At 43.5% G+C, this 23,402-nt stretch overlaps 1 long non-coding RNA gene across 12 annotated transcripts in view; it reads left to right on the forward strand.

Annotated features, from left to right (window-relative positions):
* The window catches only part of LOC125703702 (uncharacterized), a 71,626-nt gene extending 48,822 nt beyond the window's left edge, over positions 1 to 22,804 (forward strand). For 10 of the 12 annotated variants that reach the window (XR_007380929.1, XR_007380935.1, XR_007380934.1 and 7 more), the window contains one exon: positions 1 to 22,804. This is a non-coding gene — a long non-coding RNA (uncharacterized LOC125703702). The other 2 variants (XR_007380939.1, XR_007380931.1) reach the window with 2 other exon arrangements.
* The last annotated feature ends 598 nt before the right edge of the window (positions 22,805 to 23,402 follow it).

The raw sequence follows: 23,402 nt of genomic DNA on the forward strand, positions 1-23,402 counted from the left end.
GACCATGTGCTCTCTGCCCCATTGCCTCGAGTGCACTGCAGGGTGAAGGCTTTTGGAAAGCTGGGGATTCTCATTGCACGCCGGCTCCTACCTAAAAGCTTTCCTGGTTTTGCACAGATGCCGAACTCTTGCACCTCCTGTTCTTGGTCTGAATTTTGGGCTCTGAGAACTGTGGAAAAGCTGAATGCTATCAAGGTAGGTATGGGAGTCTGAAGTGTAGGAATATAAATTTAGGCAATCAGTTTAGTAGATAACCTTTGGACAGATGGTGAAAGTTTAACATCTCTATTGCTGGATGTGGAGCAAGAGTTGCACATAACTCAGTTAAAGCAGTATTCCAACAAAAGGAAATTGTATATTAATTGCATGCTTACCAGGGTGCGCAGGTTGAAGTGTTTTATTTTAAGAGCCTACACAAGAAGTGGGGGAACTTTTGAAAGCATCAAAATAGCAAAATATTTTTCCACGTGCTGACTGCTTCATTTTATAGGCAATAATCTGAAGAAAGAGGAGACGCAGCAAGTAAAAATGTGGATACACTTTAAGCAACAATTGCTCTGACTGGTTTTGTGCACAGGCAGCCTGCTCTGTGGCTTAATTCCCCACCAGTTGCCCACCCAATAAAACTTCATTAATGGGAAATGTTAGTTACGCCAGCAAGAAAACTTGGAAACTTTGGGGGAAGGAGGGGAGGTTTCTTGCTGGTAACTTTGCTCCACGATTCTCTTTGAGGAGTGGTTAGAAAAAATTCTAAAGCAGTTTAATATCTGTCTCTGTCATTGTAGGAAGAAATGCTGTCAGGTAGCAGTGAGTTGGAGCTGGGGGAATTTTCTGGATCGGTTCGTGAAGCGAAAGGATTCTTTCTCTTTAAAAATAGAATGACAATAGCACCCGGCCCTGTAATGACTTCTCTGAAAGTTAAAACAACTCAGAGGCAGTTGCTCTGCTTCCACCGGGCTGCCAGCATGGAAACGAGACCACTTCTTGCGGGATGGGGGTATGTGTTTATTGCACTGCTGTCTGCACACAAAAACTGCTCTCTCTTAACTCGCTGCACCGTTAGCGATACGCCGCTGGTGTTGGCCATGGCTCTTTCAGTGCTGTGTAACCACCAGCGATTCTGCCCAGGGAAGTAGTTAGGAGAAAAAGGAAAAAAAAACCCAAAAAACAACAAACCCGCTGATCTCCTGCTTTCTTTTATTTGTTTTAAAGTTGGTTTTGTTTCACTGAGGTTTTGAAGGGAACTGTAGCAACAGTGCTAATGGTGTCGCAAAGCCAAGAGGCGGCTCTTCCCCCCTGGGGGAAGCGGTGTTGAGGTGCTGAGGGGCACGAAGGCTGCTGCCTGCTAACAGCTCTGACATTTCATTTGCAGAAATGCTTTTCCTCTTTTAAAACAAAAACAAAACCAACAAACCAAAGCCCAAAGCCAAACCTAACAAATTGCAGAAGAGACCCATGCCTGTTGCCACAAACCCGTAGATCCGAACTTGTGGTCATATTCCACACAAGCTTGTATCTATAGGTATGTGTCTGTCTGGCAAGTGCACAAAGTGTTGTGTTTCTGCATTTACACTGATGATGTTCGATTCTGCTGTTTGTGTCTTTCGTCTAATGCCTTCTTCCCTCCTCCTTTTCTTCTTTTTAAGAAATGTAAAAGCAGAGCTGCAGATCTCGCTCTGCAGTTACCGTATCAGTTTCCGGCTTGGGTTAATGTTAAAATACCAACTAACAACTCATTTGTGCCTGAACGAAATGGGACGGGGGAGGTCTGTGACATCAGCCTGAAGAAATGAAATCGCAGCGACGTTACACGTGGGTCTGGCTGTGGGGCATGGGCAGGGGTGGTTCTGAGGTTGCTGGGAGCAGAGAAAGCTGTTTCATTTATCAAGTGAGGGGGATCCATTCTTTGCTCAGTGGCGATTTGTTTGTGGGAGCAAGAGGTGCTTCTGTTCTGTTCTTTATTTTGGGTAACTTCAGTCCCTGTGCACAGTGCAGCCGTGCAGCTCAGTGCCAGAGCCGCCCGTTGGCTCTCCGACTCCTTTCTCTCTCTAAAATCAGCTCAGTATAGAAGCCAGGTTCTCTTAATTTTGTGGTATTTATTTCGTTTTAAATGGTTTTTAAAGTAGAGCAGGGGAAAAACCCATGTAAGCACGCAGTAATGAAACCTGCTGGGCAAAACTGACATTTCTAAGTGGAACAATTACTTTTGAAGAAGTTTTTTTCAACCCCAACATACAGATCCTATGTGAAAATAATTAGAATGTGAACTCAAAATAAAGTCTGACTGTTTCTTTCCAGTGTTAATTTCACCAAAGATTTGGTCTGTATTTCCACTTTTAAATTTCTCTGTTTTTGAACTTGGCTGGTTTGACACACGCTGCTGCGGTCCAAAAATGGTTTTTGTTTTTTTTTTCCCCTCCCTTGCTGAATTTCCAGGGTTTTCTGTGTGTTTTCTGCTTAATGTAGATGCATAAAACAATGGCAGAGAGCTAACAGAACTGCAGTCTAACTGCTTTTGTTTCTTCATGTGGATTGAAACTAGCAAGAGGTTACCGAGAAGGATGCAGGATGCTCTTCCAGGCAAAGCTTTCACAAAGCCATAGTGAAGCCTTGCTGTGATTTACTGCCCTGGACATGCACCTGGAGTCCAGATCTCCCCTGGGCATTGGTTGCCATCACCTGTGAAGTTGCTGAAAGCTCCCAGTGCTCAAACAGTGCTTCCTGACTCCTTCCCCTTTGCTGGTGGACATTGTATCTGTGGTGGAACGAATAGGGGTTCTCCTGCAGTAGATGCAGGATGAGATTGCATGTTGTGACAGTGAGGTTTGTTTTTTCTAGAGAGGGTGTTATGGTTTTGCTGTTTTTCTTTTGTTTTTAAATGCTGTGAATATTCAGTGTATTAGATTCCAGTGTTTGCAGCTATCAGGGAAGCCTTGGTTGATTCAGTCTGACCTCTGAAGAGGAATGATCTGGCCAAATGCAGTTCCCAATATAATGTGTATTTGTGCATGGTGGTCTCTTCCCTGTAAAGCCATTTGGAGACATCAGGCATTTGGCAATGTGCTGAGAGAAACCTGGGATTTATCGCTGAGCGTTTTGGAGTCTGCCACTTCAGGTGACGTTGTGTTGGGAGTGCCAAAAACCCATGGCAAAGGAATTGGGCTCGTGTGTCACAAAATGAGATGCCACCCTTGGGCTTGCGGGGAGTTTGAAAGCACACTTTTGGATTAGAAGAATCAGTATTTGAGTCAAAGGGAAGAGTGCAAAATGACTTTGGGTACAGTGTTTTAGTGCAGTTCCTCACCATGCTGGGCTCTGCTGATCGATGTCCAGCTTTCTTCTTTCGGACAGAGACTTGACCTAACCACGGCTGGATGCTTAGAAAGCAAACATGAGCGATGTGCCATCAAACACAGGGCCAAGATGCCTGCCCATGCTGCTGGGCTCCCTTCTGGAGCTCAGCTTGCTTTCTGGTCGCTGCTGGTTTTCTGCTGCTTGGCAAAGGATAAGGGCAGCTGTGCCCCTGCATGGGGATGCAGCAATTCAGCCCGGTGTGAGCTGGAGATGCTCCATGGTCTGTGGGACAAGTGGACGTGCTGCAGAGCACACCCACAACACGTCACTAATTTTTTAATTTATTTTAGTTAATTTTCCTTGCTAGGCTCCCGCCAGCCTTTTTTTAGCCGTAGCCTCTGATACTTGCCCAGCCTTTGTTTTTCAGCTCAGCCTTTTGAAAAGAGCTGTATTGTGTTTTTGGTGTTAATTTGTATTTCTTTTCCGTTGGTTGTATTTCACTGCACTTCATTAAGTTTTAGAGTGAAACTCGAGTCTGACAAAATGATGGGAAGAACCTTGAAATGTGTCTTCCCTGTAGGACGGAAGAAACTAATTGGAGGCTGCGGTGCTTCTACCTGGATGTTTCTCGTGAATATTTTCCCTCACTTAGTTGATGAGGAGCTCACATTTATGCAGCAGCTTTGATCTGAGTGCCAGACAGAGTGCACAGAGATCTCTTCATCTGTCACCGAGGCACAGCGGCTGCATCCCATTGCGCCGGCGCGCTGCAGGGTCACCATGGGCAGGGAGTGCTGGATGCTTTGCCCAGTTTGATGTTGCAGGGAACAGAAAGAAAGAGAAGGCAGCTACTGGAGCTGGAAACAAACCAGAGCCCCTCATGCAGAATGTAGCAGGAGGGCCTCCGGGACATGAAAAAATCACAATATCCTCTCAGAAATTGCTACCTTGATCTGCACAGTGCATTCTCTAGCGATAGGCAGTCATTGCTTTAGCACCTCCCAGGAAAAAATGCCTCCTGTGGAACTAACCTGGCTACGTGTGCATCGAGGGAGGCTCTGCTACAGTAGTGCTCCGTTTCTCCAGTTAGTGCAGAGGCAAAGGTTCTTGCCTGAAGAAGAAAAGCAAACCTTTACCAAAGCGAGCTCCTCTTGTTCTTCAGGTTTGGTCAATCACGGTTTTCTCCCTCAAAATAACAAGACTGCTTCTCCTTTCTGTTAATGACATCTTTCACTGAAAGGCCATTTGCAGACAGGTGTGTTGCGCAGCATCCGCTGGGGTGCAAGAATGATTTCACTTGCGTGCTCCCCCTTTTCCCAGTCTCATCTGGTGCAGAGCACAGCGAGCGGTGTCAGCAGAGAGGAGCACACAGTAGCATTCGGGTAATTAGGAGAACCATATGCAGTGGCAAATGGGAATCATGATAAGCAGAATGTGATTGTGTACCCTGGAATTTGAACCTTATCCAAATAGTCTTATTCAGATAATCAAATCTCGTCGAACTCTTAAAAGGCAGATAAATAACTATTTCAGTAATCTGAATTTTATTTATTGTTTTAATCAGTTCTTTGTTCTTTGTTTATTTGTTTTTAATCACTGAGGGAGAAAACAGGGAGAGGATGTTCTTAGACGTGGATGTTTGGGACTAAGACCCCCATCCTTGAGCCAGGCAGTCTCCATCCACTTCAGCCCCAGTGATCTGAAGGAGGAACGTCCATGCAAAACCAGCATTGGCTCTGGGACCTCCTCATGCTATGCAGAGTCTCCAACAAGAACGTTCAACCTGGGCTCTGTGAGCTTCCCACATTCCCATAAAGCAGTGTGGTGCTGCTCAGCCATACAACAGACCTGGGCCTGTGGGTTTGGGGGGTTATTTAGAGTCATCAGCCCTGCAGCTTGCCTACCAGCATCTCTCCTGGGCTCAGCTACTGACACAAAGCTCTCCATGCTTCAGCAGTAAGTGCTTGGCTACCCTTCCCCTAGAAACTACCAGATCCTGAAATGTGATATTGAGTAAATCTTCAGATTGCTGTAACTCTTGCTAAAAATTCAAGCACGGACCATTTTTGTAACGTGTTGAAAAGTTTTGGGTTGCTTTCATAATATTGTAGCTGCTCTGGATGTCAGCTGAGCCCAGATGAGATTTCTTACTTTAATTTGCACGCTCTGAAAGTCCCAGCTCAGCCCAGCCTCTAGGAGTAAACCTGAGCTGGAGTAAACCTTCAAACCTCTTGAGGTTCCTCAACCGAGTCCTAATAGTGAAGCTGCATCAAGCAAACCTCGAGGGGTGAGCTGATCAGATGGAATCACATCAGCATTTCCATTGTAAAATCTCATCTGTCTGAGGTTTTTGAAAGTCCTCTGTTAAACAGATCACTCCGAGCTGAAGTTTAGCAAACAAGATTTCTGACCTCAAACCGGAACGATATCGTTTGTGGGTTTGGGTATTTATTTTTCTTTCTCCATGACTTCAGGAAATGTGTTTGCTTCAAGAGTATTTTCTGCTTTCCACCTCCTCCTTGGCAAGCCCTGCGGTTGCCTGCCTGGGATCTGAATGTGAAGGTGGGCTCTTCTTCTGTAGCCTTCACGGTCAAAAAGGCTCAGAGCCAAATCTCAGCTGATGATCTCGCAGCTGATCGTAACAAAACAGAATTCTGCTTCTTTGAGCTCATGTGTCCTCAAGTTCCGTTGCTGGTATCATTGCTGTCTCAACTCTGTATGGTCAATAGGAGCAATCTGCAAATGCACACACAGTATGGTGTAACTTAGGAGGAGTAATACGTGGGGCACTGCTTTTTATGTCAGTGTTTTTGGGGGATATTATGCCCTCTGAAGAGCTGTTTTTCTGTGGAACGTGCTGCTTTGCATTGCAAAATGTTTTAAAAGAATGGAATATTCCATTAAATCCTTGAAAAGCAGCGCTGGATTAGAATTTTGCCAACATTCTTGGGAAACCAAATGTAAAGTTTGGCTTCTTCCAACACAGAGTAAGAGAGGCAGGTTTCTGTATTCTGCTGTCACCTGAAGTTCTTGGGGGGAACAGGAGGTAAAATGAGCACAGCTCTGCATCCCTTCCCCATCCAGGCTCCACCTGCACCTCCATCTGATGTTGTCTGGGTCCCGTGGGCTGCCTTTCACTCCGAAGGTGCATTAACTTACATAGGAATGTGTGGCTCTGCATTGCAATGCAACGCTCCCCACAACTATACTTAATAGGGACTTTTATAACATTGATACGTATCATAATTGAACATTGTCATTAGATTACATATTCACCCTAATTACATAATTAGGTATGATTGTGCTAATTGAGTAAAGACATAATTGACTAAAATCACCCAAAAACAAACACGGGGAGTCACGCCACCGAAAGGCAGTGCTGTAATAGACAGCAGTGCTGGAGATCTCTCCTGCTCTCCCAGAAGAGGAACATTCCTGGTTCATAGGCAGTTACCAAACAGGCAGATGTAGTGAAGGTGCTGGGTGATGGTAATTAGGTGACTTGTGCTTTAATATTTGATCTCAGCTCCTCAGCTCAGCTCCTCGTGTCAGTAGTAGCAGCAGATACTCTAATTGACGGCATGACTAGCTGCATGATGCTTCTTTTCTGCTTGAAATGACTGTTCCTCCGGGGTGCAAATACACTTTCATCCATCCTGGCTTCATCTGAGCTTGAAATGGTGGGAACAGAATATCTCATTCTGAGACCAGGCTCTCATTGATGGCAAATCTCACCCTGTGCAGCAACTGCGGGGGTGTCTAAAAATTGACCAGAGGGTGAGTATGGGACAGAAACGGCTTCAGTGTTTAAAAATACTTCATCTTAAAGTCTCTGGTTTTCTTTCTTCTTTTCTTTCTTTAAAGCAGCTCTGAAGCAAGCCTAGGTCACGCACAGGTCCACAGAAAGGCTTGTTTATTCCTATTGCATTGTTTTGAAGGGGCTTTGGATATATGGGAGCTGGTGCAGAGGGATGTATAGGAAGTGGGACACGAATATTGTCTTGGTGAGAGCCCTGCCCCATGCTGGCATGCAGCTCCAGCACCTTGGGGTGGGAGGAAGCCCAGCGGGGTGCAGCTCCCAGCTCCCTACAGTGCTGGGGAGGCAGCGAGAACGCTCCTTGAGTGAGTGCCAGCACAGAGCTGACAGCTCAGGGCTTGGGAAACGTGGCAGTGAGGAGGAAGCTGAAGTTGTGATGGAAGGGAGGCAGGGAGAGGTGGCGAGTCAGGAGCAAAGCAGTCACGGTGGCATTTGCCAACCTGCGAAAAATTTAGGCTATTTAGGCTCAAGGTGAGAATATTGCTCATGAAGTATTTTCTCTTATGTCTGTGAAAGGACCTTAGCTGAGCTGAGGATGCGACTGAAACAAACCAGTTTCTTCTTCCCTTTCTGTTTTGGAGTGAATTCTTGGAGGATGTTTTGCTCAGCGCTGTTTGTAACTGCCTGGTCTGCAAGGCGTTCCATCACAGTGCTGATGTTAGCAGTGATCTCTTTCATTAGAATGATTAGATGCTAATAACCATTCTTTAAATGTTTTGAATTGCATTATTTCTAACCTTTATAGGAAGGTTGAGATGCAGGGAAGTACTTCACTGATAGATTGTGGAGAACATGTGTGGCCTATCTTCGTGATATTGAAATGGTTTAGCTCCTAAGTAGGCTCTGTTAGCTGCAGAATGTGGAATAGGACTTTTGAAGAAGTCAGGAGAGGCAACACACCTCCTGTGTCACATAACTGAGTGGGATCTGGGGCCTCCTGCCACCATACGTGAGGTTCATTGGATTCCATAGAGCTGCACAGGTTACATCTCTGGATGTCATGTGTGAGGGCAGATGCTCAGTGCACAAAAGGGTGGAGTTGTGTCCAGGAAGGATTCAGGGTGCTTTTGGACAGCAGGAAAGCTGCTGGTCTGGAGCAGGGCTGGAGAACTGCGGTGTCCTGATCCATCTGTGTGTCTGGATCGTTGTTCTGAGAAACAGAGTGGTCAACAGTGACTGTCCTGCTATGCCACTAGTTAGTATATATAGTCTTAGTTAGTATACGTAGTCATACTATGCCACTAACTGAGATACTGTGCCATATCCAGAGCCTGTCAGTTCAAAATAAACTTTCCTGAATATGTAGTTATTAGAAATTCTACTAATACTATTAACAGCAAACCTTGCTGTTATTTAAATTTAAATCTCTACACTTAAATCTTGCAGAAATAGTGTTTTTCTTTCCAATTTTCTTCCACTGTTGCAAGCTGAATTCCAGCACGTGGTGTTGTTTCTCATCTTCTTCCTTTGCTTTCTAGACAGGCTTTGAATGCAGAGGTAGGGCACTGGCTTCTTCATAATCAGCAACACTACTTTATCCGAGGAAAATAGGAGCAACCAAGATGCCATCTATTCAGCACAGCTCAGCACTCATTCATGAGCTCTGATTCCAATGTAATCCCCTTCCAGCACAGAGCCGCTGTGCCTGAGGATGCATTCACCTGAGAGCAGGATCTCAGAACTGATTCAGTTCCACTGTTTGCACTGGCATATTTTAAGATGCTAATCCCTGTTTGTAAGCTGTAATAAATAGGCAGCATACTGCTTTAAGCACTAGCTTGGTGGGTAATGGGAATGAGTCACAAAGATAACATCCTGGTTGTTTGACTGTGAACTAATACAAGTGAAAAATGTAATGAGATCCTTGTTAAGGGAACACTGTCTTATTCTGACTGCTGAGACAGGCTCAGTATTGCTTATCTAAAAGCATTAATCTGAGCAAGGAATCGATGCAAGGGTAAAACTTACTTAAATGTTTCAACCCCCTTTTGCAGTTCTCCAAATCCCACTTCTGCAATCATGCTTTAAATGTGCAGGAGCCAAGATGTGTGTTCCAGAGTCGATGCTATACGTGTTCAAAAAGGAAAAGACATGTTAGGACAAACTTCACCCTAAACCTTTCTGAGAGCTTTAGAAAATGTATGTGTATGTTCTGTGCTGTAGTCCAGATGCATCTGCTACAGAGGAGGAAAAAGCCTTATTTTTCTGGCCAGGAGCAAAATTCCTTCTTGTGTGAAAAGTGTCCATGATCTTGTTTATACCTAGCAGCAACAACCATGACTTACTGTGTCTTATGTGCTGACATACGCAGTGCGGGAGAGCTGCGTCTGCTTTGGTGCCTTTTCACCAACACAACATTTATTACTTCCAAATTAGAGCACTGAGAGTGTTGAGGCCTTTTTTTTTTTTTTATCATTACTATTTTTTTAATTGAACCCCTGACATAATGTGAAGTGTGGGTGGCTTTCAGCATTTTTGACTGCATGCATCCAGGTTGAGGTAGTAGGTTGTATAGTTTAGAATTACACCAAGGGAGATAACTGTACAACCTCCTAGCTTTCCTTGGGTCTTGCACAAAGCGGCGTGATGAGCGACCATAATTCCTCAGCAGTGTTTGCTCTGGACACATGGAACAGGAAAGAGCAGGTAAGATGAGCTGGAAAAACTTTTCTTTTGCCTCTCTAGAACTTCACAGATGTTCATTCTCTCAGCACTTCCTTTTTTTTTTTACCTATTGGTACCATATTATTGAATATTTAGCAAATTCAGCGGACTAGTAATGCTTGTCTTCCTTTATTAGCATTCGAGCAGCGCTATGTGTTACATTCCTAAAAAGCACCATGACAACACAGCAGTGTTACTGCCTTCATGGTCAGCAAGCAGAAGTCTCCAAAGGTAACAAGGAAAACGTCCTGCACTGTGTCTGTTACTGAGATGTGCAAGTGGGTTTCCCCTGGCGTTAGCTGGGTTAGTTCTGCCCCAGCAGCTGAGTGAGGCTGTGCCAGCAGCAGAGTGGGAGCTGGCACTCCTTGCCTCTCAGAAAGGTAGGAGGCTGGCACTGATGCTTCCAGATAAAACCTGCAAGGGTTTGTGTGAAAGTACCTAAATCTACACAGTCCCCAGGAGAGCTGTTCTTAGGGAATCTCCATTAATGATTACAGATAGCTAAAATGGTGGTTTTCAAGGTTGTTTTTTTTTTTTTCCTAGGCTTTTACAATTAAAGTAGGCGTTTCAAAGACTGATGCTTCTGGTCACATCTTGTAAAGGTGGTTTGCTTCTCCTTCGTATCAGTTTCATTTAGGATTGCTGCTCTGCATATGCTTTAGGCTGCTTTATTTCTCTGCCCATAGATCTTGTTGGAAGTGCACGTTTTCAACTGATGTAAATCCACAAACTGTGCTGACCCACATCCAGCATAGAGTTAGTGGACACCACTCTCAATGGTTGATCCTTTAGCTGCTTGGTACTTCTCTAGGAAAAACATTACATATTAATGGTGACGGTTCCCAAATAAGAACAGTTTGCTTTCCCTTTTGGTGGCAGAATTGTAGACCTGCTTCATGCAAGTATAAGGGTACTTTGTAAGGTTGAAAGTTGCTGACTGTGTGTACTAACACACATACTTGTGGCTATCAAACTTAATGCCAGATGGATATGTAAATCAAATAATCTATCTGCTCCAAAGAACAAGAGGTAACAATGAAGAAGGAGGATGGTCAGTGGTACAGTGGAGTTAACAATAACCATAATTCAGTGTGCATATTTTTCTTCCGAACAAAGCAGCATTCCAGCTTTCCCCCTGATGAGAGGAATGTATTGTCAATTAATTAGACTTCCATCATATGTCCTCGGATGCCCTTCTATCATATGCCTTCCATATGTCCTTATGTCATATGCCTTCCATATGCCCTCTGTGTAATTAAGCTTCTATCATATGGCTTCTATCATATGCCATTTAAGTAGATTTCCAGGAGAATGTGGCAGTGTTACAATTACGGACCTTTTGCAATGAGTAAAGGAGCAGCTCATGAGCTGTAGATTAGAAGAGGAGGAAGCAAAAGGAAGGTGTCTAGCTCTGAACGGTTCCTGTAATTGCCAGTCTTGTTTCTCCCTGCTTGCACAATGAACAGACAGAAGTGTCCTAATTTCCTTCTCTTCCATTGCTGTTCCATTCCTAGTTTTTATTCAGTTATTCCTGTGAACAGTAGGAGAGATAGTAACTGTTTTTCAGAGAACATTTCCATTGGAATGTAAAATGAAAAAGAAACAATCCACCCCCTAGAAAATTGTTTGTCCTTTGATAATGGAATCTAAACTTTGATCTGATTTTTTGTCCTTTTAAGTCTGACGTACAAAGGGAAGGACTAGAAATGTCATGGGGGGAGAACTAATGAAAATGAGATGGTGCACTTTGTTTGAGCACACATCCCTATTCTCTATTATGGGCAATGAGTGTAAATAGCGTTGTGCATTTCTTGGCATGGTGATTGCTTGGTAGATAATGTAGAAGAATACGTAGTGAAATGGATTCCAAATTTACTGTGGCTTACTAAGACCCAAAATAGGCTCTGATGCCTGTATACCTCATGAAGAAAACTGCAAGCGTCCAAGGAGCGATAAGGTCGTGGAATGGTTTCCAATGAAAAGGCAGCTAATGTGCTCACTTGGCTCATGAACATCTCTGTATCCGTGCCCTCTTCCTTCCCAAATACTTCTGAAACCGTATTCTATCACCAATCAAATTTGATAGAGCAGCAGCGACTCCTGAGACCATTGTGCTCCAGCAGGCTGTACAGAATTTGCAACCATGCACCCTGTGTAGTTGGGAGGATGGGTGGAAGGATGAAGAGAAGGTGAAATACCACGAGATGCTCTGAAGTGACAGAGCTGTAAGCTGGGGAACAGTTCTGTAGTATGTGTAGGTTTATCTGGAGCAAGTGGTTGGAATGAGAACAGTTTGGACAGATTCCCACTGACTGGTGGCCAGCCCCTGAAGACATTGTGACTTCACTGCTATTTTATGTGTTTTATGCAGATGAAGCTGGTATTTACAAAAAAATTGTCCTATATTTTGCTAGGCAGACATACTGCAAGTCACTATTAGCAATATAGGTTCCTCACAGGAAGATAATGGGTCTTACTTTTGTTCTAGGTCACTAGGGAAGTTATTCTGAAAACTGCCTCCTGTGGTCCTGCAGTATCAGTATAAGGATTTGCTGATGTCACAGTTGTAAACTGCTTACTTAGGAATGTGTTGGAGCCTCTTATGGCTCAGCTGTATCTTTCAACACCACTAATTTATTTAAAGAATAATTAATAAGGTGTTGCATTCAGTAGTAATTTCTTGGTTTGCTGGGCAGCAAGGTATTACTTGGAACAGCACATTATTGCAAATTCTCTTTTGTTTCTGTGTTTTCACATGGCTGTGGTGGCTGTGAAAGGTGCCAGCCAACAGTGATGAAGAAGGAGGAACTCTGCTTATCCACAAATAATGGGATTTGCTTGCGTGCAGCCCCACAAGCATCTTCTGAGCTGCCTCACAGCTGTCCTTGGATGGGCCAACCTGTGGCATTGAGCAATCTGGGCAGGGCTGTTTCCTGGGCCTTGAATGCTCATCCTTTAGAAAGGAAACTGAAATTCAAAAACTTTCACTGTTGGAGGGATCTTTTCTTTCTTTCTTTCTTTCTTTTTTTTTTCTTTTCCTTAAACAATGCCTTTCATCTGCTTCCACACCCAGCTGAAACTATGCCGCAACACTTCTGCTCCTAAATCAGATGCATTAAGTATAGTCAAATTTATACATAAAAGTTTTGCAAGAACAGGGATGAAATAGAATGGAATGCCAGAATGACTCATTGTTTAATGAATAAGGCCCTAAGTGTTCTATTGATGCCATTTATAAATCTGTATAAAATGTATAGAATTCATGTCATAACTGGAATTCCAAGCACAGCAACCTTGTGAGCTAAATTATGATGATGATAGGGTACTGCACAAATTAATATGAATTCTAACACGCTTCTGCTTGAAAGCTGCTCAGACAGTTAAAAATAAGACAATTTCATTACAGAGATTCAAAGCCCGGACCTCAGAAATGGTCTCCTCTCTTCTTTTGAAGTTGCAAGTTGCTGAAGGAGGGAAGTTCTTTTTGTCTGTGTTCAAGTCACAAAGTATAACCTATAAGGGAAAAATACATCCTTTCCATTAGATACAGATATTGATTACAGTGCAGCTGGAGAATAAAAGAATTAGGTGGTAGAGAACCAGCTCTGTATTCAGACACCCATCTGTGTGAAATGAAGGGCTTGAGGCCAGAGCAGAGATCTGAGCACTCGTCTCTTTTTGACCACCTATTTTCTTCCCCTTCTCACTTTCACCTTATCATAGATTTGCCGTAGATTTGCAGCTTAGGAATGAAAGCAGATGAAGTTCAGCACTTCCAGAGTGAGTTTTCAGGAGTCTTCAGTCACAGCCAAACTCCTGGATGTGTGGTGTTGGGCTGCCAGCATTTAATTGATAAAAACTTCCAAGGGTTGGAAATTTTGTATAGCCCAAAAGATCCAAAGCATTTTACTGGGGGGGGAATGGCTTCTTTTTTCACGTTTCTTTTCTGACCAGAACAGGACTTCTGGTTGCCCTGACTCCACTGATCTCTAGGCAGTCCCAGCTGCATATATTTAGCTTCAAAGGTTCATAATATAAAATGTATTTTCCCGAAGCAAATCAGATTTTTACATGTGAAATTAGCCTCTTTGTGCAATGTCATGGCCCTGTTTCTTGGTTAAATAAGTTCAAGAATCAGGTTTCTGGGGCAGATGGGGAAAGATTCTGAAATTCGGTGCTAAACACAGTGCCTCCCGCTTCCTTCCATCTCTCCCTGCTTCCCTCTATCTCTACAGAAAACAGTTTCATCTCCAGTTAGGTGCTCCAGCCTTGTCTAAAATGACAGTTTAAAGGCAGGGTAGGTATAGCCAATATGGGATCCTCAATTTCCATTTTCCATCTACGTTCTCCTGTGTTCAGGAACAACTGCATCACGCTGCAGAGGAGCAAATGTTGGGGTGCAGGGCTTCCCCCTGTCCCTTTCAGGCTGCTGAGGATAAACCCACTCCAAGCATGAGTCACCCCTCTGCCGTTCTCCCCTTCCACCCTTTGCCAAGGTCTGGTGACATGACTGTGATTTCTCTGAAGCTTGTCTTTGTTACAGGTGTGACACACGGCTCATAGGGTTTCATTATGGCTTTCATAACGTATTAATGAAATGTCAGGATCAAGTCATTTATAATTAACAGTGATGTGTAAATGCCATGTCTAACAATTGTAGTGTAAGTGTATTTTTGTGAATGGGCCATTTTTTCACGTGTGCAACTGACAGCGTCCAAAAAAGCCTTAACCAGTCAGGCAGACATTTGATAAAGACAGACTATTTTTTTCTTCTTCTTCTTTTTGCTTTTGCATTTTCCTCCTGAAAATATGATGTGCAGTCTGATATGCAGTCAGTCCCTGTCACCTGCTGTTGCTAAATCCAACACCAATTCAGAGCTCAAGCCATCAATGGGAGCTTTTTTGAGCATTCAAGAGCTTGGTCCTGTTATAAACGTAGAGTGGATGCACCCCTGCACAGCAGGGAGGTGAAATTCAACTGAGTGTTGTCTGTGTTTTTGGGAGCAAAAACAGTGAGGCATGCAGAGCAGGAGCTGTGCTACCAGGCCTGAGTGGTTCAAAAAGATGCCAGCAAAAATGAGCCTAAGCATGGAGATATCCAAAATCGGCATAGTGGAACCATTCCCATTAGAAAGGAAAACAAATTTACATCAGAATGAAAAGAAAGGAAATAATGAGGAGGTAGAATGAGAAATTCTTGTAGTCTTGCAAAGTGAGTACAAGGAGACACGCGGTGAAAGCAAATGGTGACAAATTGAAAATGTTTTAAAAGGCAATTCTTTTTCACCAGCGCTTAATTAAAAAATGAACCTAATTGCTTTTAGAAGTTAATGGGACCAAGAAGTTTGCAAGCCTAGAACAGGTTAGATACTAAAGTTTGTAATAAGCATATGCAGAATTATGCTAATTCAGAGCTGAGTTTAGACTTCATGTTTCAAGACCTGAAGCATGAATGAAGCGCAGCAGTTCAGGACAAGAAGTGAAGCAGTGCAAAGGACAACTGTGGGTCATGCAGAGCCGCCAACACCTGTCACACTTGGAGCAGGTTTGGTAGAGAAGTTTGCATTCTGCCCAACCTGCATCTGTCTCTTGGAGATTATTAAGCACATGGCTCACACTGACAAATGAGTGAAGGGTTGATGGAGCAATATTGATAATAATTACCCAGCAGCCTGGTCCACCTGCAGTTCCTCACAGCTGCTGTGCGTGATGGGGAAGGTTTTTGTGACCACTGTAAAGGATACAGAGACAGGTGAAGCTGGCTCCTCCGAATCGTGCTGCTTGGAAATGCGTGGCTCTCAGCTTGGTACGAGCTTTGGGGTCACTCCATTCAGTCCCTGAATGCTGTAGGCAAACAGTCTGCGTTCTTTGGCCTCAGTGAGCTTAAATAATTGTTGCAAGCAGAAGGTCAAACCCATTCCTGGGTTAATGCCCCTGATGTGGGTGTATTTTAAAGAGCTGGTTTTTTTCCTTGTGTTTGAAGTGGCTTCTCATCTCGTCTGAGGAGGAGTAGCAGTTGTGGCTTCAAGAGTGGTTTGCAGTAATGCTGTTTGTAGTCTGACAAATGCCACAGCTTCCCCTTGGCTTTCTATTTCCTCCCATAAGTGAATTTGTTAGATTTGGAGACAGGATCTCAAAAAAAGAATGAGGAAGAAAGGAAGAACGGGAAGGAAATGGGAAGGGGAGAAGGCGAGGCACAATTGCTATCTGCTACAGATCTTGTGGTTGGAGTTGATTTTGGAAATTGCCTTCCCAGTGGCTTTTGAAATGTGAAAGGAGAACTTACGATTAAAGGAGCTAAGATATTTCAGTCACGTGTTTCCCTTCATTTGTGTGTGAGAATAGTTACTGAATAAGAAATTGAATAGTGTAGGTTCAGTGGAAAAAATACAACCAGGGTCTGCTGCTCGCTGTGTTGGTAATGATGCAGTTTGACTGCTGAATCATTTCTGTTTGTAGGGTTCTGTCATACATGGCACTGGTCAGTGAGCTCTGATTGTAGTGCTGCAATAAATCATCAGGGCCCTATGCTGGTGGCTGGATGTCCTAAAGGATCACTCAGAACTTCATGTCAAAATTAGAGACCTGCAGTCTCTTCCTTCTTCAGTGTGAGTGTGGGTTTGTCCTCGTATACCCTGCTGTGGAGAAGGCTGCTTTTAAATCTTTAATAGGGCATTAGAGCAATTTGCCTGTGATTTAGTAATAAGTGGGCAAGGAGAGTGGTGACAAACGAAGCCGGGAGGCCCTAAAATTCTTTGAATATTCCATGTTTTCCTGGAACTGTTGGGAAAAGGCTGCCAGAAAGGTCTTGGCAGGTTTTCTAGGTGGCTGGCCAAGTCTGAAGCAAATGTGGATAGTTAATAGGCTAATGCAGCTCTGGTTCCAAGTCCATACATATATAACATAAGTTTTTATTTAAGAAATCCCACCACACGGAGGAGCAAATGTAGTGCTAATATATCTTCCTGCAAGAAAATGGCAAGGGAAAAAGCACTGTCATCTTGTGAAGATAAAGCAAAGGATCCTTTGCCCTTGCATTTTGGAGAGTTGAATTGTGATTTTAACAAGAGGAGATGTAGGAAATGAAATCAGTAGACAGGCAGTGGCTTTCCCATGGGGGCCCCATATTAATTGGGAAAGGCTGATATAGCAATAGTTTACATCTGGGAAAAATGGCAGGAGTTGTTCAAAGAATGGATTTCCATTGCTAGATTGTCTGTTTGGTGTTAAAAAAAATGGTAATTGAGCAGGACAGTGATCAAATAATGGCGTGGGACCAACTGCTGCAGTTGGTTGCATGTGGACAACCCTTCCTAGCTCAGAGCTGGAATCTGTCTGTGGGTCAGGCTGTAAAGCTTAGGTGCTGCTAAAGAGCCACAGTGTAAGTTAGTTTGGGAAGGGTTCCTCTGTGCGCTGGACTCAGAATGTTGGCTCTCTGCAGCTGCAGGCACCCAGGAGTGGATGTTCACCATCGTGCCTGGCGTGAGTTTGCTCCTGGGAAACAGGAGTTCAGATTTCTCTCAGGCATCAGGTGAATTAGCTTTGTAATTTTACAGTCCTCTCCAGTGTGAAGGATTCTTGTTTGTGCTCAGCTCGTGGGGCTTGTCTTGTTTTATTATTAATGAGGAGAAGGCTACTGTGCACAGCCTCTGCCGTTATCATGGAACGATTTATTTCTTTGATTAAGCTGCTGGTGCAAGTCCTGAAGTTCTGCACCAGTTTTCCTATGGGATCGCTGATGAGTTGCTTATTTTTCTTTGTTTTTACTTGCTGTCTATTAGATGGAGGTCCTTCTAACGCAGAAGGAAAGGCAGAGGTGCAGATCGTATGTGAATTGTTCAGTCTGCTGTGTTGCATGTCATGTTGGAACTGCAAGTGAGCATACTGTGTATCTGTATGAAGATAGATTTCATATGGACTGCTGCCATGCTGACATATACATTCATTAGCTATACAGCCTTAGAACTGACAATATTTATAATCGGATACTACTCTGATAAGAACACAATCAACTCGAAAAGGATGTTATTGTACTTTGAAAATCCTATTTAAAGAATGTCATTTATTATCATAATAGGTTAAGTAACCTCGTATTCAGATTGTTCTATTTGTTTTCCTCATTTTCTACCTCATACAAATGTTACGCTGTCTCTGTGCTGTAAAAGCAACTGAATTTAAACTTAGGATGTAACAGAGCCTGCACTGCAATGTTCAGTGATGCAGAAGAACAGACTGGCACCAGGAGTGGGGAGACTGGCTGCTCTGCTTGCATCCTGCTGCTATTTCTGGCATGCAGAGACTGAGCAGTGTCTGCTGGCCCAAACCTAAGTCCTCAGACACGGCTGCATCTTCAACGCGTTCTGACACTCGTGCTCTCTCTCACATGCCTCTGATATGTGGCCTTCTGATTTTTAGTATTCTCAACACCAGTGAAAACAAGTTATAGTACTTTAAGAGCTCTGTGTCTAGTTTCCAAAGGTAAGAGGACTTGCATGCAGCCCCGCGTTCAGGTTCCCAAGCCTGTTATTTATCTGACAGCAGGACCTAAATGGCTTGGCATCCTGTAGATGCCCTGTGAGAAGAGGCTTCCTGCCCTCAGGAGCCTGCAGTCTAACCAGATAAGGCCAGCAGGAGAGGGAACACAGAGAGATGGAGAAACTTGACCAACTGAGCACGTTGAGTGGCAGGGCTGGGAATAGGAACAGACCTTTTGAATTCTCACCACTGTCACCACCACCAAAAATATTTCGGTGTTCTACCTTTTGGTTTAACTCTTAAGCAATAGATGAGACAAATATTTTTGTTGCTGTTGGGAGAAATATGCCCCCCTTGTTTAATTTTATTTTTTCAAATTGTGGCAAGCGTGGGCCATAGCTGGAGTACAGGAACACCTGGAAAACAATTTTTTGTTTATCTTTGAAATAATTCCAGCCTCTCTTTAAAAAGAAAGTCATTGCTGGTGAGAAAGGCTGTGACAGGAGGTCTGGGGGATGTGTAGGATGACTGTGCTCTGAGGTCCTTCCGCTCCTTATGACCTATCAGGGCTCTCTACAAACATGAATTATGGCTCAGAGTCATTTCTTTCTCATGTGAGATAGATATGTTACCTATTTTGGTTTTATGCAGGGGAAAAATGGGCGCAGACTGGGGATCCACAGTGGGTTCATGGAGGAGAAATAACAGATCTCTGGCCTGCAGCAGGCAGCAAGCGAGGCTTTCCATCTCAGTGCAGACTGACCTGCACACTTTTTGCCTATTGAAATATAATTCATTCTAGCTCCGTTTTAGCCTCATGGATTTCTAATTTTAATGTGATTTTCTACTCTTCCTGCTGGATCAGATTCCCAAAATGTCACTAAACTTTGTGCCTGTTACTGATGTTCGATCTGGGTTCAGTCGCTGAGATTCTAATTGAGCAGTCTCAGTCTGTGTTTTACTTTTAGTGACTTTTAGGGAAAGAGAAAAAAAAAAGAGTTGATTAATTAAAGGACATCACCTTTTTCATGCAATGATTCTATTTAAATTTCAAACAAATTTAAATAAAAAGCATTAAATGTTCACCGTAGGTTAACAGACTAATGAAGCTCCGTCAGTTAGTAACTGAAATACCTGGAAATCAGTCAGCCCTTTGGTATGAGACCTCAGATCTGAAGGAGCATTACCACCAGCTCAGAAACGATCAGATTTTACTGAAATTTTAGTGAGTTTCTTGGAGCTTTGGTCATGTTTTATGTGAATCAAGCCTTATGTGAAATTCCTGGTGGACCAGAAGCCATGTGAAATACGAGGGTTTTCAGGTGCTTGATGTGGTGTGGAAATGGCAAATCATGCAGGAGTAGATGTTAAACATCAGTGCGTGACTTCATCCAAGCAAGTTCAAGTTTCGTCTTGAGTTTTGGAGTTTGGTTAAATCCAGTATGTGCAGAAGAGCTCACATCCGAGAGCGGATTGGAAACTCCCTATGGACAAAACACACATAACTCCAGGTACTGCATTCCTGCTTCTCATGCTCTTTCTTTGGTAGTGAATGAATTAATCTCTGTTACATCCACTGACCTTTTGTTGAACTCTTCCCATTTTCCCAAACTTGGTTTTAAATAAGGCATGGAATGATGCAGAATTCCAAGACTGTCGTGCCTGGAGGTGAACAACTCTGCCTCATTTGGCTTTTTCCTTGCTTTTCTCACCCTAGGACAAATTGTTTCATGGCTTTGTCCATAAAGAAATATGGCTTGGTCCATAAAATAATAGCTGTATTATTTTAACTGTCCTCCATTATCTAGAGGTTGAAAGATTCAGAGCTCAACAGCCTTTTAAAAACATGTTAGCAGAATTGGAGTCAGGTAGAAAAAAATACAACCATCCCCTCTCTATGCCGAATCGCTGTCAGGATAGACCTTGTTGGGTCTGAAGGTGAGAGCTGATGGGTGGGTTGGGTTAAAAGGATTTATTGGGGATGAAATGGAGTTATAGGACCATCAGCCATACTGCATCCTCTTTGTCGACTAACAGGGTTGAGGATAACAAGAGTTATCTGGACTGAAAGAGCAGCTTTCTTCCAAGGACTCCCTGTGGACACGGTAAGCTTTGATGTGATGGGTTTAAATGTGGGGAAGCAGGGTAGGAAGAGGTGAAAAACTGCCTGGGTGTGGAATTGGGTGATGCTGTACAAGACTTCAAATTGGAAGCCTTCTGCTGTCCAACTCCTCACTTGGCAATTAGAGAGCTATTCTGGTCATGCCCAAACCAGGACGCTTCACCCAACCTTTTTTGCCATGGATATGCCCCACACCATGAATTTGCACCTTTCCTCGGTCACTGTTAGAACTCTTCATTTATTTTGGCAGATATTTTTTACTCCCTTGAAGACTTGCTATTGTTTCTTCAAATTCTTCCCACATCTTCTCATATCTGCTGCCCGTAGAGCTGAGGCAGAACTGATATTTTTACAAATATTTCCAAAATGGTGTCGGTGTGGTAAAATTACCAATTTTATCTTTTTCTCCTACAGGAGGGGAAGAAAAAAACAACCAACTTTAAGTTGGTCTGTAGCGAAGTTACTGACTTGTCTCAAAAACACCTCAAGGTTTTATAGTTAATGCTTAAGTCCCTAAAGCATCCCCTCTGGCTGAGCCTCCCTTCCCCTATGTGTTTTCTCCTTTGAACCTCTAATTCCAATTCATTTCAGAAAAAAATCATCATAGTTTGTCTGCACTCCGCTTTCTGCTCCAACTGTGCACCTACCAAGGTCTGCTTTGAACCTGTGTCTGTGATTAAATTCATTCTTCCTTTCTGTTTTCCAGCTCCTCTCTGCAAAATGGCTCTCACTCCATTTCTGTGAGAACTCTTCCCACAAACCGGGTCCCTAAGAGGATTAGTGAAGGGGATACCAATTTATTTATACTCACCTCAGCATGGTAGCAGCCAAACACTGTAAGTTGCTGGATTATTAAATGGCCTGGAGCACATGAAAGGAGCTTCAATCTTCTGGTGCGGTTCAGAGCGGACAGGTGTCTGCTGCACAGCTGCTCTGAACTGATCCTCAGTTTTGGCAAGGTTATTTTTTTCCTTCTTGACCTGCATTGGTGAGATGAACAGGTGTGCTCAGAAACAAACGGGCCATGGCGATTTGGTCCCTTTTTAAAGGCAAGGCCAGTTTTCAGGCCTCTTTCAGTTGCACTTCGCTGGGGGGGAGGAAAAAAAGAACTAAAGAGGGATATGGAGAGTTAGGGAAACCCCTCAAACTTTGTTTAATTACAAGTTCCTGGCACTCCCAGTGCTGGATGATGCTGCCATTTGTGTTTTCTTCTATAGTGCCTGTCTTGCATGGTCCCAAGCAGAGTTAAATGCATGTCTGTGACCACAAGAGGATGATGCCTCTGTTTCTTTGTGCCAGCCTGGAGGCCCTGAGGTGCTGGAGTTTAAGTCCTTGAAAAACAAGGTTGCTGGACTCTAGTAAATAAAGTGTCCGGATGTTAGAGATGATTCATAAAAAGCAATTAAAAAAGGAAAGTGCCTTGCTGCTGAGCGTAATGTCTTGAAGATGTCCTTAGGACTGTGTAATGCTGCAGACAGTGGGCAGTGGTAAGTGACCGCTGTGCTTAAGATTAACCAATCTGTTTCCGGTGTAGCTCTTCTTTTCACTTGGTTCTCATGATCAAAACTTTATATATATATATAATTTTTTGGTAGCTGAATTTTCCTTGCTTAGCCATTGCTTCAAAATAGTTCCCATCCCTTCCTTCCTTTGAAGAACATCTATTGTAACATTTTCCATGGGAGAAATGTGCTTCTTTGAAATTTAAATACCAGAGATGGCAAATAATTGAAATTCATCAAACGTGGTTTAGTCGTGGAGTTGGGTTTTCTTTCAGTGCTACCCTCTTGCCTTCCAGCCCTGACCTTCCACAAGGCACAGAGCAGCCCACTTGTGGTGCCATTTGCAATAAGCAAGACAGAGCTGTGTTACAACACCACTGGGATTCTTGCTGTGTGCAGAGATGCCCAGCGTGGCCACAAGGCCTAAGCAAGAGGTAGGCAAACATCTCCCTGCATGGCTTTTCCAGTCCTTAACTAACCTGTGAGCTCCCAGCCATGCTGCTGGCTCTGCCCGTTGCGTTGGATGCCTTTTGCTTCTCTTGGTGTCTGCACGTGGTCCAGAGCTGGGGCTTGGCTTTGCTGTGCCCTTCATTAGACCAGGCATATATGCTAAGGGAAGCAAAACAGTTTACTGATTTATCATGGATCATTAGATGGAGTAACTGTTCTTAAAACATCACCAGTATAGATACAATAATTAGAGATGTGCTTTTGTTAACATTGCCAGCCTCTACCCTCTTGTACAGTACCCTTGGGTACTAAATAATTACCCACTTTGTGTGGTTATCTAGCTCACTAATTACCCACAAAAATTGGGGTCAGGTGTTAACTGCTTGAAATAAGTATCCTCCGAAGACTTGGTTAAATTGTGTAAAGAAATTATGTGTTTGCAGCAAAACTTAAAAGGAAAAAAAAAAAAAAGCAAACTTTTGTTGTTGGAAGGAAGAGGGGAACAGAGACAGGACAATGGATGTGGATTGTCCTCTGTGATGGCAACATCTCGCACACAGCTATCATGCTGGGGATGGAATCTATAAGGGGAGGGAGAGGATGGCTGGCGCATGCAGTCTTTCTCATCCTCTGCTTTTCCCAAAGATTAGATCCCTCAGTACATAGTGTCTGATTCTTCCTCTATCCAGGCTGCTGTCAGTCGGGGTTGTGTCGGTATAAATGAGGAAATTTGTATGCATGGATTCCTGGGCTGCCTTTACTGCATAATTCCCCCTCCTCTGTCACTCAGGGACTTCTGCATTGCACCCAATAATTGAATTATGCATTGTATATGTATTTCCATATGTTTATTTGAGTTGTTTCAAACTCTGTATGCATGCAGAATCTCATTCCAGGGCTGCTGCTCGTAAAATGTAGCTCGCTTTGAGTAATAATTTAATTCCTGCGTTCAGGGAGTTACCCCAGTGAGTCAAAGATTTCTAGATAGCCCCACCCTCCCCAACTTCCCGAACACTTACACTGCAGTCACTTTCTCTTTGCCAGACCCACACAAGACGCCACGGCCAGCCAAAATCCC

The sequence above is a fragment of the Lagopus muta genome, chromosome 22 (genome assembly GCF_023343835.1).
Source record: "Lagopus muta isolate bLagMut1 chromosome 22, bLagMut1 primary, whole genome shotgun sequence".
NCBI classification, from domain to species: domain Eukaryota; kingdom Metazoa; phylum Chordata; class Aves; order Galliformes; family Phasianidae; genus Lagopus; species Lagopus muta.